Genomic DNA, 18,069 nt, shown 5'->3' on the forward strand with positions numbered 1-18,069 from the left:
CTTTGTAATAATCGCGTATTCGTTCCAAATAGCGAGTACAATGTAAGTCAATGGGAAATGCGAGTAATTTTCTGCTGGACCCTACAAAGGGGTCTGGGGGCCTGAGGAAATGGCTGAAATGGACAGAAAAGTGATTAAATAGAATGGGAAGAACCTGGAGAATGTGCCTGCATGCATTTCTGACTCACATATGGTTTCTGGGAATAAGTTTGACACAGTATTACCTCACTTTTACAGACACACAAGAACAACTACCAAACCTAACCTAAATTGCATTTAACAGGCCAAAAAGGTTAAGAAACTGTTTTTCCTGCATAATCACTTGTATATAAGGCTAAATAAACCAGAGAAACAAAAAAAATATCCCTTTTAGCGTTTGTTCACACATACTGTTGTGGCTTTTTTTCGCCTTTTACAATTGGGAGGGCCCTGACTTATACATTTTGTAGGTCCCTGTATCATACATCATTTTTAGTTCGCTATTCCCTGGCACTTTACAAGCACAGCTAGACCGCACCAGTAGGTATGTTGATCTTTCACCTGAGAGGCCTCAGATGGCTCTGTAACAAGCGTTTTGGGGGGACAGCTGTTACTTAGACATTTGGGTGGTCCCTCCATTATTGACACTCAGATAGTGGAATACATATTCCATATCAGTTTACAATGTGCCCATTGTAGCGTTGGGCTTCACCCTCCTCCTCCTCCTCCTCCACCACCCCCATGTGATACTGCTACCTTAAATTCAAATGTTCAGAGGGCCTGCAATAGGCAGGAAAGCTGAGTTTTGTGAGAGCCCTCGTGTGGCCCTGTAACATACATTTTGAAGTGACCTCCTCTAGAAATTTTGGAGGTCCATCTTGTGTACATTTGAGAGTGCCCTCACTTATTCATATTGTAGGGCCCTCATTCTATTATTTAACTTATTTAAGGGCAGAGACTACAGAGAAAAAGGCCAAGAGACATGGAGTACTAGAAGGTAGCAGTGAGTGCAGCCTGCGATCCTCAGGTATGGCTGAACTCTGAACCGGAAAAATAAAGCTGCAATAGTCAACTGGATGACGAGCTCAAATATATCACTTGTGCAAGTCAATGGACAAAGAATGGGTTGGAGAAGCTTCTCCAAATGTCTCAGAGATTTTGATTGTCAATATTCCCCAGATTATATAGGAAGAGAAGACTTCTTGATACTGTACTATTTGGTCCTGTGCAGAATGTGCATCGTATTTCCAAAAATCTGTGACAAATGCCTCCAATGACAAATATTAGTTGGTAGGACCACTGTACATTCCAGATTTGTCCACTGCAGAATATGCATAGGGTTTGTAAAAATTAGCCCTATGGGCTGAGTCATGGTTGACGAAGGAAGGAAACGGGTTTTTATGGGAAGGGGGTCATGTTAACAGCAGTAGCATGAATCTGCATTTTTAGTGAAGTTAGGTTGGCTTGCTCTCATCTGGAGGGATTACAAACTGTGGAGATATCTAGCAGCCGGGCAGGCCAGCACCTCCAAGGCATATAAGGAGAGGTCGGGCCAAGTGTTCTGCTTAGACACCCAATAATTAAAGGGAACTGAAGCATCAGAAAGGACTTACATATGGTCACTTAATTACCCCTTGACCATGTTCTGCAACTTATCCCTCCTTGGCATTGTTACAGGCACAGATAGCCCTTACTGTTATGCTGATTTATTGAAAACTGTCCAACTTGTGCACATCCCCCCCCACCTCTGTTGGAGATGGTGTTTGTGTCTCTCCTCATTATCCCTTAGTGTTGAAAAGAGCTGGTACCTCTGCCACCGCCATTGCCTGAGGGTGATGTTTTCAGCAACTGATGTACAATGGCCCTCTTGAACGATTCCATTGTAAAACTCTTTGGTGACTCCGAAAAGAGAGAAGGAAATTTCTCCTTGTATTGTGGATCGAGAAAGGAGGCCAACCAGTATAGGTTGTTGGATAAAATGTGTATCACGCGAGGGTCTTGCCACAGACACTTACACATAAACTGTGCCATGTGGGCCAAGCTGAAAAAAGGCTAATGTTCTGTGTCCCCAACAGTAGAAACAGTACCCATCCTCTCCTCACGCTGACTCACCTCCTCCACCTCCTTCTCTCCAGCCCATCCAGGATGGACAGACATGAAGCTTGTGTTGGGTGTCCCCTCTGTAGCATTACGAGTCCCCTCGGTAGCACAGAAAAACAAGTCCTCTTCCTCCTCAGCACCCAATGTTACCTCAGAATATTGGCTGGGCTGGGTAGTATCACCCATTGGGAAATCTGGCTCCATACCAACATGCTGGGCACCCAAAGCTTCCTCTTTGAGATTATGCAGTGATTGTTTCAAGAGACACAGCAGCGGGATGGTTACGCTGATAATAGCTTGATGTAACATACCTGGCGGCGTCCTTGCATAGTGGTCCATCTCCCACTGGGCAAGAGCGCGCACTTGATCTCCAGTCCAGTCTGCTAGCCTGGCTTCACTCCATGCTGTCTGCTTGCCTCTGTGTCTGCTGCTTAAGGGCAGACCTGTTTCTTGTACCTGCTGCGGGCACACCCCTTGTGCGTCCTCAGCCTATTGCTGTCTGTCACCTGGTATTTAACCCAGCTGCTCCAATGAATCCCTGCCTGAGCATTGTGTTTCATTCAGTGTGCTCTTTCACTCTGAATGTGCCAGGTCCTTTTCTGTGTTTGCTTGCCTGCCTTTCCTGGAGGCTGTATTTCCAGGCCTGTCTGAACTTGCTCCTTGCCTGTTCGTTCTGCCTTCTAGGGGCCGCATACCTAGACCCGCTCCTGTATCTTGTCTGTCCTGTCAGAACACGCTCCTAGCCTGTTCCTCCCACCTTCTAGGGGCTGTTTCTCTATGTCCACACCTTTCCTTTTTCTGCAGAGTCTGAAATCGTACCTAACTCCTGCTCGTTGTCACTGTACTTCCGTTTGTGAGTTCGTGGTCCACTCGCTACTTCACTGTAAGTACCCTGTGGGTATCTGGTTCTGCCTTTCCCTTCCTGTCTGTTCCGTGTGAACAGAGCCCTGTCCCCTCTGCTCTGCCTTGCTCACCGCTCTGGCGGTTCTAGCCTGCTCTGCCTTGCTCACCGCTCCACGGTTCTAGCCTGCTCTGCCTTGCTCACCGCTCCGGCGGTTCTAGCCTGCTCTGCCTTGCTCACCGCTCCGGCGGTTCTAGCCTGCTCTGCCTTTGCTCACCGCTCCGGCGGTTCTAGCCCGCTCTGACCCTTTGCTCACTGCTCCGGCAGTCTCGCTCCGCTCTGACCCTTTGCTCACTGCTCCGGCAGTCTCGCTCCGCTCTGACCCTTTGCTCACTGCTCCGGCAGTCTCGCTCCGCTCTAACCCTTTGCTCACTGCTCCGGCAGTCTCGCTACGCTCTGACCCTTTGCTCACTGCTCCGGCAGTCTCACTCCGCTCTGACCCTTTGCTCACTGCTCTGGCAGTCTCGCTCCGCTCTCACCCTTTGCTCACTGCTCCGGCAGTCTCGCTCCGCTCTGACCCTTTGCTCACTGCTCCGGCAGTCTCACTCCGCTCTGACCCTTTGCTCACCGCTCCAGGCGGCCTCGTCCTGCTCTACTCTTGCTCACCGCTCCAGGCGGCCTCGTCCTGCTCTACTCTTGCTCACCGCTCCAGGCGGCCTCGTCCTGCTCTACTCTTGCTCACCGCTCCAGGCGGCCTCGTCCTGCTCTACTCTTGCTCACCGCTCCACGCGGCCTCGTCCTGCTCTACTCTTGCTCACCGCTCCACGCGGCCTCGTCCTGCTCTACTCTCGCTCACCGCTCCAGGCGGCCTCGTCCTGCTCTACTCTCGCTCACCGCTCTAGGCAGTCTCGTCTTGCCCTGCTCTCGCTCACCACTCTGGGCGGCCTTACTCTGCTGTGTTTGTCCGTCACATCTGTGGTTCTGTTCCTGAGTCCCAGTGTGTACTGGGTCCTATCCCGCCTGTGTTCCTACCTGCTAGTGCCTCCCTGTCTGCACTCTAGCCGTGCTTGCCTGTACCCCCCTGCCTGCATACCCGCCTGCCTGCATACCAGTCGTGCCTGCCTATACCCACCAGTCTGTGTGCCAGCCTAACCGGTTCCTGTATTCCCCTGCGTGGGTCAACAGCCGTGTCCCGGGTCTGTCCTGGAGTAGCACCTGGTCCCTCTGCTCGGTTCCTCCTTGGTGCACTGGCGTCGTATGCCGTCGTGCAACCCTGGTCGGATCGGGTGAATACCTAGTTACGCCCCTCCAGGCATTCACTCTCCGGCACGGTCCAGTGGAATCACACGCACACGCCACTCAGCCCGGGCGTGTGCATTACACTTGATCACCGCTCACGAGGTTGGTGCAGTACTCAAAGTTCTCAAGAACCTCACAAATGTCAGCGATCCTTACCCACTCAGCAGTTGTTATGTGTGGTGGCTGACTCTCAGCTGATGGGCATGTTGAAGCTGGTATTCAGCTACTGCCCTCTGCTGTTCACTAATCCTCACCAACATATTATATGTTGAGTTCCACCGCATGGGCAGTTCACAAATGAGTCGGTGACTTGGCAAATTCAAGAGCAGCAAAAGCGGTAGAGGAATTGCGGAAATTTGCGCTAATACGGCACTCCTTCTCACGTAGGTATGGCAAGTCACGGTAAGTTTTCAGAAATTTCTGAACAACTAGGTTCAGCACGTGAGCCATGCATGGCACATGTACCAGCTTGCCGACCTTTAAAGCTGCCACCAGGTTACGCCCAGTATCGCAGACGACCAGACAGGGTTGGAGGTGTAGCAGGGAGAGCCACTGACCAGTCTGTTGTTTTAAAGCTTGCCACAGCTCTACTGCAGTGTGTGCTTTCTGACCTAAAGAAATCAGCTTCAGCAGAGCGTGTTGCCGCTTTGCCAATGCGCTGCTGCACAGGTCCCAGCTTGGCAGTGATGGGGAGGGTAATTCAGCAGAGGATGAGGAGCAGGAGGAGGGGAGAGAGGAAGTGGAATATGAAGAGGCGGAAACCATGACAGAAGTTGGGTCCGCCATTCTTGGCGTGGGTAGGATGTGTGATGTTCCAGTTTGCGCCTTTGTCCCATCCTCCACCAGGTTCACCCAGTGTGCCGTGACAGAAATGTATCGTCCCTGTCCACAACAGCTTGTCCAGGTGTCTGTTAGGTGGACCGTCCCGGTTACGGCATTGGTGAGAGCACGGTTCAGATTGTTTAGCATGTGCTTGTGTAATGTAGGGACGGCACACCGGGCAAAATAGTGGCGTCTGGGAACACTGTATCGTGGGGCAGCCACAGCCAAGAGGTCACGGAAAGACTGTGTTCCCACAAGCCTAAACGGCAACATCTCCACAGCTAGCAATTTGGCAATGTGCGAGTTTAGTATTTGTGCCTGTGGGTGCGTGGCTGCATATTTACGCTTTCTTTTCAATCTCTCAGGCACAGACAATTGGACGCTTCTCTGGGACAAGGAAGTGGATGTGGTTGATGTTTGTTGTGTGTGAGCAACCGCAGCTTGTGGGCAGGAGGTATGAGCGCCTGCTTCCTGTACAGCAGATTCTGAAGGACATAGCACAGGCGACATGGCATTGGTTTGACGCACAGACGCAGATTTGGTACCCTGGTGTTTTGCCCACCTACTGGGGTGCTTGGCTGCCATGTAGTTTTGCATACTGGTGGTGCTCAGGTTGCCTTTGCCCTGGCTTCTGCTCAAATTGGTATGGCACGCAGCAGCTGAATGCCCCCTTGCCCTGACTTGACGCACAGTGGGGGTGCTCTTGGGAACAGTTGACCCAGTTCTCACTCTGGGCAAACCACGACCCCTTGGTGCCTGTGTTGGTGCTACATATCCATCTTCCTCTGTTTTGCTGTCATGGCTATGCACACCAACGGTCCAGGTCGGATCAGTGCACTCATCATCGACCACCTCGTCTTCCATCTCATCCTCCTTCCCAGTTGACATTGTAGGCTGACCTGATGGCAACTGTGTCTCATCATCAGCCTCCACCTCTGGAGACAGTAAATGAGTTTCCTCCAAGTGGCTTTCTTCTGGCCGCAGGTCCTCAAATACTTGAGCATCAACGCACACCACCTCCTCTTGTCCCTCTTCAATGCTGCACGGAGATAGGCCAGAGCCAACCAAAGGATACGTACCAAACAGATCCTGTGGCCAAGCTTGCGGTCATATGTATTCTGTGACTGATAATGGCGGGAGGAAGAAGAACCAGCTTCAGCATTGGATGGGCCAGCCTTCTGTGTATTGACAGTAGACTGTGTGGTCGAGGAAGATTTGTTGCTGCTTGGCAAATGTGTAGAGGCCTTGTCTGCTATCCAAGACAGAATTTGCTCTTGCTCTTCTGGCTTCCACACACATTTATGTTCCAGATCGGGAAATTTTTCCAGGAACATAGTGGATGCATCAAGCTTCTTCTGACTAGTGTTGAGCCACCCTGGTAGTGTTCGAGTTCGGTTCGGTTCATCGAACACCCGTATGTTCGCCGAACACCTTCGAACACCATTAAAACCAATGGCAGGCAAACAAAAACACATAGAAAACACATAGAAAACACTTCAACAGGTGTCCAAAAGCTGAAAAACTGCTCAGAAGACACAACTAACACATGGAAAAGTGACAAGTACATATAGTCATGCGAAAAGAAAAGAGGTGGAGGAGTAAAAGGAGGGGGAGACACAGATATAGGCATGTCATGCCCTTCTAAAATCAAGAAAGGCTGGAGTAAAAATCTAAAATCAGCCTACCAACACCCAGACGTCATGACAAGAAAATTAAAAAAAGAAATATCTTTAAGTAGAATGGCGGTTCCATTCAGAACACTTTCCTTACAAGACGTAGTGGTATTCCCGTTGTGAGTTGTGCCAAAAACGGAACCCAATACATTCGGACTAATCCACCATTTGTCATATCCAAGGGGCAAGTCTGTAAACGACAACATTGACGCGGAACCAAGTACAGTAGTATATACTGTACATCCTTTGACAAGGCAATCAGGCGGATCAAGAAGTTGGGAAGGGTCACACTAATGGCCAAAACAGACATTGATGCGGCGTTCCGGTTACTTACTACCTGTGCCTCCGAATAGTGTCCACTTATTGGGCTGCTTCTGGGAAGGAGCATACTATATAGATCGCTGTTTGCCCATGGGGTGCTCCAGATCCTGCTCACTATTTGAGGCGTTTAGTTGCTTCCTCGAATGGGTTGTAATGGATGTTTCTAAGGGGGCACATATTATCCATTACCTCGACAACTTCTTATGCCTGGGCCCAAAAGATTCGCCACAGTGTGAATACACGCGGTAGTCCACCTGTGAGAAGGAGAGAGCTGGAGGGAGAGCGGACACCACAGAGCCGAGGGGTTAGATGGAGAACGGAAGAAGGAAAGAGGGCGAGGGAGGTAAGGGAGTACAGTGGAAGGCCGACCTGAGCTCCCCCATGTTCCTGCTGGGCGGGGAACAGCCCTGGGAAGAAAAGTTGCTTGCGCATCCCTTTGAGGTTACGGGCGCGAGCAGGCAGAGGAACTACGCTGGAGTGCCAAGCCGACACGGCCAGTCCGTTCCTGCCCGTGCGACCTCCGTGTCGCCAGGTTTGTGCCAGAGCCGCAGTGGACCCTGACGGCCAGCCCCCCTCTCCCAATACTGGTGCCTGTCCGCTGGTGGGTCGAGCCCCCCCGCGGTGGGGGGGTAACATCTGCAGAAGAAAGACCATCTTCCAGCCAAACTAAGATGTCTACTTCTTTTCGTGGACAACGTGATACGATCCCTTTGTTACGGACACGCCCATCGCTACAAATTCCAGATGAGGCACAAAAACAGCAGGTGCTTCAATAGATATCAAGTGCTTCTTCAAGAGGGCTCTCCTCCACCTCAACTTCAACATCACAAATACTCCAGTCCTCAGAGGTGTCACCCTAATCGCACTTGCTTCCTCACAGCTCCCAAGTCTCCAGCGGCCCATCTGAGTATGGGGTAACACAGATGGTTGAGTCTGCACAGCTGTTTACTCATACTATAGCCTGTGAAACGGAGGTCTGCTCCAGAGCTTCTGTTAATCCAGACGAGGAAATGATCTGCACTGATGCCCAGAATCTTTATGAGTCGGATCCAGGACCAGATGAAGAAGGTTCTGAGCATAATGTAGACCCTCGTTCCCAAACTGTAACTCCAGTTGGTGGAGACAAAAATGAAGACGATGATGAGACTCAAATACCTGATTGGAGCGACAACTTGACTTTTCGGTCAGGGCAGGAAGAGGTTGGCTCTGAGGACGACGGGTGGGAGAACACATAGGGTGATGATGACGAGGTTGGAGATCCCACTTACTGTCAACCCACAGTCAGCCAGTCGATGAGGTCAGCAGAGAGAGGTGGAGGATGATGTGACTAGCCCAGGGGATGGGGATGACTCGGTACCCGGGCCTTTGCCTGGCCTTGGGGATGTCGCGGTGGTCTGCTCCCGGGCCCGTACCCTGGGGTCACTCTTTAAAAGGGTGGATAATTGTTAATTTTATAAGAGTTCGTGACGCCACCTGTGGTATTTGGTGAGAAGCACCAGCACTGCAGCAGTCCACTGAGGCTGGTGATAAGGCAGCTCGATGGTATAGCTCCCCACAGGTGGAGCTAGGCCTCAGAACAGCCTATGCAGGGGGAATGCAGGACAGGCGAGACCCAGCCGGGTCAGAGCAAGAACGGGAACGGACACGGTAGTCACTTCAGTACCTTTTACTAGTGGAAATTCAGGCACATCCCGGAGCACTGTAGGGTGAAGGGTGCATATCAGGATCCTCCCCAATGAGCGGGTGTAAGGCCTCCTGTTTCTTGCCTCTGCGTAGTAAGTTTCTGACCTGCCTGGAGCTAGGCCGAACTTTGTCTCTGTCCTGCGCTGGCTGACCTTGTGGTAGGGCCTTGTCTTGGAGAGTTCACGCTCCCAGTATGCGGGGCCTAAGCGTCTCCTGGCTCTGTTATGTATCAGCACCTTAGCGATCCTGGGACTTGTAGTTCTCCAGGGATTCCGGTTATGCCTTACTGGGTCATAGAGATCCCGGTAAGCTCGGATCCGGTGTCCGGTAAATGCTTCGGGGTGAGCTGGTTAAGCTCCTCTGCCCCCTATGTACTAACTCTCCACTCGCCTTCGGCCTACTCGGGCCCTCACTAGGCTATAGACACTAACGGCAGCTTGCCGCGCTTCACCGATCTTATGGCGCCGGCACACCTTAAGCTCTAACTGGGCTCCCTGAATCTAGCTAGCAGGAGCCTCGTGCTCCACTGTTGAACTATTAACTGAGTTCTCTAGACTAGACTGAGCTCCACTGCAGACTGACCTCTCTTAGGCTTCTCTACTGCAGGAACTCTTCAGAGGAACTGAACTGCCTAGCTCCGCCTTCCCTATTTATATCCCTAACGGGCTCCCTCTGCTGGTCTGAGGTGGAAGGTGGAGATGTGTGAATGTTCATGGGGGCCTCTTGTGGAGGATTCCATCAATGCACTCTTCTAGGATCTGTGATACCAAGCGCAGCTGGGCATCACAGATGCTATTGACGACGAGGTTAGGTTGCGCCTTCCTGGACAGAGATGGAGTACTGGAAGCACCTCAACAACTGCATCCTCAACCACAACTCTGCCTCTGACCGCAAGTCGTAGTGGCTCTTCAGGTCGCATGGGTTCTAAGCCTTGCATAGCCTGGGAATTTTTTCAGATCGATAAGGATGACCCAACTCGTGTTATCTATAATATTTGTCACCAAAAGCTAAGTAGAGGCCAAAAAATCCATAGTTTGAGTACTTCATGCATGAACCATCACATGGATATGAAGCATAAGTTGCAGTGGGAAGCTCACTGTGCTACAATGCGGCCTAGCGGGCCGGGCCAACCACCGTCTGCCCCATCTTGTGCATCCGCGGCCTCTTCATCCTCTGTGACTGGGGGGACAGCAGTCACACATGTTTTTGGATGCAGATCTGCCACCTCTTTACCCACAACAGCCAGTGTGATTGGCAGGTCATCATTTCATTTGGATTTGGAAACACCAGCTGGTGTTGACATCGAGAGCACCACCTTTGGATCAAGGCAACCTAACTTTTCCACCTGCATCTTCCTCACAGACCGGCAGTTTGCCGGGGACACCCTACTCAACCCCGTCTAAGCACAAGAGCCAGCCCTCGGTCCCTCAGATGTGGACAAGTAAAAGACCATTTCCTCCTAGCCATGAAAAAGCTGAGGTTGAATTTCACCATCTGCAAGCTGTTGGCTACAGAAATGCTGCCTTTCCGCCTGGTGGACACAAAGGATTTTTGAGACCTTATGTCCGTCGCAGTGCCCCAGTACCAGATGCCCAGTCGGCACTACTTCTCAAAGAAAGGTGTGCCTGCGCTACACCAGAATGTCGCACACAACATCACCGCTTCTTTGAGAAACTCTGGGTGTGACAGGGTGCATTTCACCACAGACACTTGGACGAGTAGGCATGGACAGGGGCGTTACATGTCACTGACTGGGCACTGGGTAACTATGGTGACAGCAGGACAAGGGGCTGCTGTCCAAGTCTTGCCGTCCCCACGAGTTGTACATCAATCCTCTTTATCTAGAAGTTCCTCCACTGCTTCTGCCTCCTCAACCTCCTCTCGGTCCTCCACCTGCACCCAAAGCCTGTCTAGTAATGCCACCCGCTTTCTAACTGAGCAGAAGGAATCTTGCACACCTCCTTACTATGCTGGCAGCAGCGCTCAACGGCATCAGGCGGTGTTTACTTTGAAATGTCTGGGAAATGTGAGTCACACAGCTGAGGAGTTGTGGTCAGTTCTGGAGAACCAGTTTCATGAATGGTTGTCTCCACTGGACCTGAAACCAGGGAAGGCCGTGTGCGACAATGCTGCAAACCTGGGTGCGGCCCTTCGCCGGGGCAATGTCACACACGTGCCTTGTATGGCTCACGTGTTGAACCTGGTTGTCCAGCAATTTTTAGCCCACTATCCCGGACTAGATGGCCTTCTGCAGAGGGCACGGTCGCTGTGTGCTCACTTCCGCCGTTCGCATCCCGCAGCTCAACGACTTACATCTCTACAGAAGTCGTTGGGCCTGCCAGTTCACAGGCTAAAATGTGATGTGCCGACACGGTGGAATTCAACTCTGCACATGTTGCAGCGACTGTGGCAGCACCGACAAGCCCTGGTGCAATACGTTCTGACGTATAGCCTGGGCGAACGAGATCCAGAGGTGGGGCAAATCAAGCTGCAAGAGTGGTCTCAGATCAGGGACCTATGAAGTTGACGCGCCCCCTGGGCCATGAGGTACCCGGAGCCAGGCCGGTAGACACTGGGGGTTGTAGTCACTGTGGCGGTGACCCGGTCCGTGACCCTGGGCGGTCAATCCAAGGGTAATTTGTATATATGGGTTTTATAATGTCTGACTACGCCACCTATGGAGTGCGGCTGCAGAACAGTCCTCTGAAACTGGTGGTTTTGCAGCAATGGTATTATTACTCCCCACAGGAAGAGTGTAGCTTCAGGGCAGTGTGGGTGGATGATGGTGGTTGTAGTGCAGGGAGTCAGTAATGAACACAGAGTCCGTGTGATGCAGTCCCAAGATCTTTACTCACAGTTGTTGCAGTCCAGATTACAGGTACCAGAGCAATCTCCCCCATCGTACTGTTCGTACTCAGTGAGGGACTCAGTCCACCCCCAGATAGCTCCGGAGTACTTAGCAGGACCCCCTTCTGTGTGTCCTTTCTCTGGCCTTCTCCCTGCATCTCACACCCAGTGACACTTCTATCCGGTATCCTCGGGCCTTGGCGGGCGACGTGTGTTCCGTCCCCTCGGTCCTATGTGGCTACCTTCTTAGTGAGACTGTGTCACAGGTGTGTCGCCACGAAGATCGTCACGATTACACAGCCTGACTTCTCGCAGCTGAGTTTTTGGTGCTTGGTGTTTTTCGGCAGGGAGGGAGTTAATTCTCTCTCTCTGTGCTAGACGAGGCCCAGCCTCGCCCAGCTGCAGTTAATTCTGCAGTATTGGGACTCCTTCAAATACCTGCCATTCTGATAGGGTAGTTGTCGGTGAAAGCTTTTCATGCAGACTATCAGAGTGATACGTGGTATTGTGGAGTTAGGAGCGAAGTGTACTCGGTGTGGTTTTTTCCCTTCCTCGCTTTATTCTTTATCCCCTTACCCGTTGGTGTTCCCTCCGTTGTAGTGGTGTAAGTTTTTTGTATGCGGGGTGGTTTTTGGTTTGCCCCTTGTACTGTCTCATTCGTCTTGCACTGTGTTTGGCATATACGGTCCTGTCCCCAATTGTTGTGATCGGGGTCCTTCTCAGGACTAGATTACTGAGGTTCAGGAATTCTCAGGAGGTAGGTTTACGCTGGCGGCCTGGACCTCTGTACCATCAACAGTACCTCCAGGTAGAGGGATTAGGCAGGGCCTCAGTGTAGGGTCAGCATAGGCTCCTGACCTCCTGAACGCCGAGACAGCGTGACAGACTGGTGTGGACTTTGGCCTGCAGTACATGAAATGCTGCAGCCTCCGGTTTCTAGTTGAGCCTTGCTGTTTCTCCGCTAGTTGAGGGACCGGTTCCCCTTATCTGGCCTGACCCCTCTACCTCCTGGTAGCAGCGGGCGTACGGATGGCCTTCTGCATGGCCCGTACCCCTAGGGTCACTTTGGTTCCTGGAGCCTTCCTGCTACCACTCCTCTCTTCTCTCCTTCAGTCCTGGGCCTCCCAGGCTAGGCCCGCCTCCGGAGCAGAGCTCATGCAGAGCCTCTGCTCCTGTCACTTCTCCTCCTCTGACTGGCTTGCTCTTTCTAAGATGGCTTCCTATTTATACTCTACTTGTCATGTGCTCCCCTAAGCTGCTTTCTCCACCCACACCCACTACATAGGACCCTCCCCCCAGCTAGGGACCTGGGACTGTGCTCTCCCTTAGGAGCAATCTCGCCCTACCCCCACTGCGGGTATGTGTTGGATGCAGGTGTTAGGGTCCTGAGCCATACTCCTTCCTTACCTGAGGGTGAGATACCACACCTCTGAGTGAGATGCTGTACCTCTGTGGCGACTGAACCCTCAGGGGCGCCACACACCCTTCTGCACAGTTTTGAAATGGCGACGAAGATGTTTAGTGCTGACTATGCCATTATCAGCATGACTATTCCGGTGATTTACATGCTCGAGCACACGTTAAACAGAATTCAGAGTCAGGTGGTGGGACAAGAGGAGGTGGAGGAAGCAGAGGAGGAGTCCTATGCGGAAGGGATAACATCTCCAAGGTCCAGACGGTCGGCAGCACCAAGGCGGCAGGCATGGGAGGGTGGGGGAGAGGGATTAACCAGGGCGCATGGTAGTAGCCAAACTGTTTAGGAAGGTGCAGGAGCCGAGGAAGAAGTAGAGGACGAACTGGCGATGGGCATGTAAGACTCATCAGATGAGGGAGACCTTGATCACATTTCTGTTGTGTGAGGTTAGGGGGAGAGGGCAGAGAAGGAAGCATGATTCTTACCTCGCTACCAACACAACAAGGACTTGGTCCTCCTGGATGCGCAAGACACATGAGTGCCTTCTTGCTGCACTACCTGCAACATGACCCTTGGATTGTCAGAATTTGAAGTAATCCCGACTACTGGGTTGCCACACTCTTAGATCCCCGGTACAAAAGTAAATTTGCTGAAATAATTCCTTCCATAGAAAGGGATTCTCGCATGCAGGAGTATCAGCAGAGGCTGTTGCAGAATCTTACATGTGCTTTTCCACAAAACACCAGTGGTGCACGTAGTGAATCTCACAGTTCTAACTTGCCAACCGTGGGACTGTCGAGTCTTCATCACTCAAACCGTAACAGTAACACAGTATCTGCTGGTAACAGCAATTTTGTGGAATCATTTCAGGACTTTTTTAGACCATCCTTTGCAAGGCCACAGGAGACAAAAAGTCTGACACATAGTCAACGCCTAGAGAGGATGGTACAGGAGTGTCTCCAAGTGAACATCGAAGCCATGACTGTCACTGGACCCTTGCTCATTTTGGGATTACAATCTGGAAAAATGTCTGGAGCTCGCCACTCACGCCTTGGAGATCTTGTCATACCCTGCAGCCAGCGTTCTCTCTGAATGTGTGTTCAGCGCTGCTGGTGGTGTGCTGACAGATAAGAGCACGCGGCTGTCACTCAGAATGTAGACAGATTCACGTTCATAAAGATGAACAAATCATGGATCCGCAAGGACTTTTCCACCCCTGTGTCATCCTAGGGAGACTAAAAGCTTGAGGATTTGGTAAAATAACCTCCCCAACCATTTTAAGCAGCTCTGGGGCAATTGATGCCACTTAAGTGGTGTCTGTGCCACAATTTTTGGAAAGAATGGAGACTCTTTTTGGAGTCCCCTTGCTATGTTTTACGTGATGTTGGCATCGTCAATTCCAGGTGGGTTGGGTCGCCCCCCCCCCTTTTAACTGTAAGAAACTACATACACTATGGCTTGGGGTAACACAGATGGTTGAGTCTGAAGAGCTGTTTACTCAGAGGTCTGCTCCAAAGCTTCAGTGTCTGCTAGTCAGCGTAGAATTTTTAACTGCATCTAGCCTAGGCAATACTTTGGGCGTAGTAGCCCAGCTGCGAAGCAAGCTGCACCGCCTGTGTATCTAATAAGAATTTTTAAATGCATCTAGCCTAGGCAGACTGTGGGGACCTCCAACCAAACCCAGACGCTCAGCCCCCCTACCGCCACCCTTTCCTTGACAATACAATAATGTAACTCTTACAACTGGATGGGTGAGGATCGGTCACAGCTTTATTAACTCTTTATACTCATTCCATTAGAAAGGCATTTTATTTCTAAAATAATTCAGCTTGTTGCAGCATGCCCTGGGTCTCCACAGCGGCAAGTTGGCCAACAAGTGTAACTCTCCAACATGTCCTTTCTATTTCCAGACCACGGAGGATCCTGCGTACTCGTATGCAGGACTCTGACCCCCATCCATCACTCTTAACGCTTGTTCCACTCCATCCTGGAGTCCTGACAGGAATATGTACAGTCCAATATCCATTAAGTGAACACCGTCGGGCCGTATGAGGCCTGCTTTATCTCCTTCCAGTTGACGGTGTTGTATCACTACACCGCCTCCGTCTCTTCTAAATTTTGCCATCCGAATATTTATTACCCGCCTTGTCCGTTCGATGGCCGTGATGTCTCGCGCACCTTGCCATACCGTTATCGGCACAATCTCTGACCATACTATAGTTAGTTTTGTGAAAAATTCTCTGAAGCGCTCAGTGTCTAGTTTCATTATTGCCATTAGTTATGCGATCTTGTGATGACCTAGGTTGTTTCCCCCAGCCTGTATAACTAAGATGACCGGACCTCTTGCCTCTCTCCCTACCTTGATTACCTCCATTAGTACCTGTGGCCATAGCAGGCCTCTAATACCTCTCCAGTTGAAATATGTGTTATGAAACTCTAATTTCCTCCCGCCTGGGCGGACTTTCGCCCTTTTTTCTGCCCAATATATATACACGAGTGGCCTATCACCCACACTGTTGGCTTAGCGTCACCTGTAAAAGAAACAAACCACGTTAGGATAACAAGTCCGGTCTTATGTATCTTGCCAAACACGTGGATTGCCATCTCCCTATCCTCTGAACTTCCATTTCTGACAGTCCTGCTCTTGCTGCTTCCGTGGCCGCGCCTATGCGGAATGAGTGTGTTCCGTAATCTTTGGGGTGGTTCCCTGCCCATGTTATGCATTTATTAAATATAGCTTGGAACTGGTATCTTGATAATGGCATTCCATCAATGTGTGATAGGAAGAAATTACTTTGTGATCTGATGGTTATATATGTTTTTACTATTGTTACCCGACTCAGCGTACCGTTTGTGGGTTGTAGAAGTACCCAAGTGCCCCTGCCCGCTGGAACCGTTTTCGATTGGTGTATGCGTAGACGTATTGCATTATTGGCTATGACTACGTCTTGGTGTAATAAGCCTCCACTGGTGGTAATTTTGGATTGAGGGACTAATTCGCTTATGCATAGCTCCCTGAAGAAGGCGATCGCAAATGCAGTAGACAGTAGTGTTGCTTCAAATTGTGAGTGTCATGTTAATGGTGTTAGGGATATGATGTGAGAAATCAGTTTTAGTGACGCGGGACGGGACGTCTACACTCCTGACTTGGCTGACCCCTTTTCCACCCTTTTATGGATTGTCTGATGATGAATCTCTTTGTCACATCTCCCCAATTCAATAGTTGGAAGTGAAATGCTACTCCGGTCAGACACCGCTGCGCTGACGCCCCTGATATGCCCCTCATCATTAGCTGGTGGAGAAATTCTATGGTGACTTGTAATCTGGCTTGTTCACATTGGTCAACCCGTCTGCCTGCTACTAGTCGTGTCCACTCTTCCCATGCCTTTCCGTATGCTTGCCACGTCGATGGGGCAACTGACGCTCTGATTAATGGCATCAACTATTCGCCACTAGATCCCATAGGGAGGGTGGGCAACTGTTGCCCGATGGGTGGGTGTTGGGGAGGAGCTCTGTGAAAATCTGACAATTGAATTGTGATAAAGCGTTAGCAGCTCCTTTAGACCCCTCAGCATCGTGGCTAGCGCGGACCCATACATTGCGTTTTAGGCACAGGAATGCTAGCCGGCGTAGTAGGCCTAGCACTGGGAGAGACGATGATGCCATCTTATTAATGCAGTGCGCTAGGCTGGTGTTTTTTGTTATGAAGCGTAGATTTTTGTTAGCCAGGCGCGCGCCCCATATTTCTATTGCTACCACTATTAGGAAGAAAAATTATTTTCCGGGCTAGATGCAGCTAAAAATTATTATTAATTTCAAAGCTGGTAGAGCTTGGTATAGATGGCCTAATACAATGAGTACCACACACTACTACTATGCCCAAAATTATTTTCCAGTCAAGATGCAGCTAAAAATTATTAATTTCAAAACTGGTGGAGCTTGGTATAGATGGCCTAATAGAATGAGTACCACACACTGCTACAAGCCCAAAATTATTTTCCGAGCTAGATGCAGATAAAAATTATTACTAATTTGCAAGCTGGTGGAGCTTAGTATAGATGGCCTAATAGAATGATGCTGTAACATACCTGGTGGCATCCTTGCATAGTGGTCCATCTCCCACTGTGCAAGAGCGCGCACTTGATTTCCAGTCCAGACTGTCACTTTGGCTTCTTTCCATGTTGTCTGCTCTGCTCTGTCTGCTTAGGGCGACGCTCGCTGAACTTCCTATTTCTTGTAGCTGCTGCAGACACACCCCTAATGCGTCCTCAGCCTATTGATGTCTGTCACCTGGTATTTAAACCAGCTCCTCCCTAGAATCCTTGCCTGAGCATTGTGTTCTGTCAGTTGGCTTCTTGTCACTGATGTGCCAGGTCCAGTCTATGTTTCCAGCCTTGCGGTATCAGTTCCCGTGTCTGTACTGTGTCCTGTCTGAACTATCTTCTAGTCTGTTGTCTTCTGCCTATCCTAGAGACTGTATTTCCAGGCCAGTGTGAACACGCTCCTAGCCTGTTCTTTCTGCCTTCTAGGTGCCGCATACCTACACCCGTTCCTGTATCTTGCCTGTTCCTGTCTGAACACGCTCCTAGCCTGTTCGTTCCGCCTTCTAGGGGCCGCATACCTAGACCCGCTTCTGTATCTTGCTGCTGTGTCTGCTCTTGTCTGAATACTCTCCTAGCCTGTTACCTGTTTTTCTCTATGTCCGTACCTTCCCTTTTCCTGCAGAATCTGTTCCCGTACCTAACTCCTACTCGTTGTCCCTGTACTCCCGTTTGTGAGTTTAGAGTCCACTCGCTACTTCATTGCAAGTATCTTGTGTGTACCTGATTCTGTCTTTCCTTTCCAGTCTGTTCCATGTGAACAGAGCCCTGTCCCCTTCGCTCTGCCTTGCTCACCGCTCCGGCGGTTCTTGCCTGCTCTGCCTTGCTCACCGCTCCTGCGGTTTCCGCTCTGCTCTGCCTTGCTCACCGCTCCTGCGGTTTCCGCTCTGCTCTGCCTTGCTCACCGCTCCTGCGGTTTCCGCTCTGCTGTGCCTTGCTCACCGCTCCTGCAGTTTCCGCTCTGCTCTGCCTTGCTCAAAGCTCCTGCGG

The sequence above is a fragment of the Phyllobates terribilis genome, unplaced genomic scaffold, assembly GCF_046119375.1.
Source record: "Phyllobates terribilis strain yellow unplaced genomic scaffold, ASM4611937v1 Scaffold_4__5_contigs__length_816908805, whole genome shotgun sequence".
Lineage (NCBI taxonomy): Eukaryota > Metazoa > Chordata > Amphibia > Anura > Dendrobatidae > Phyllobates > Phyllobates terribilis.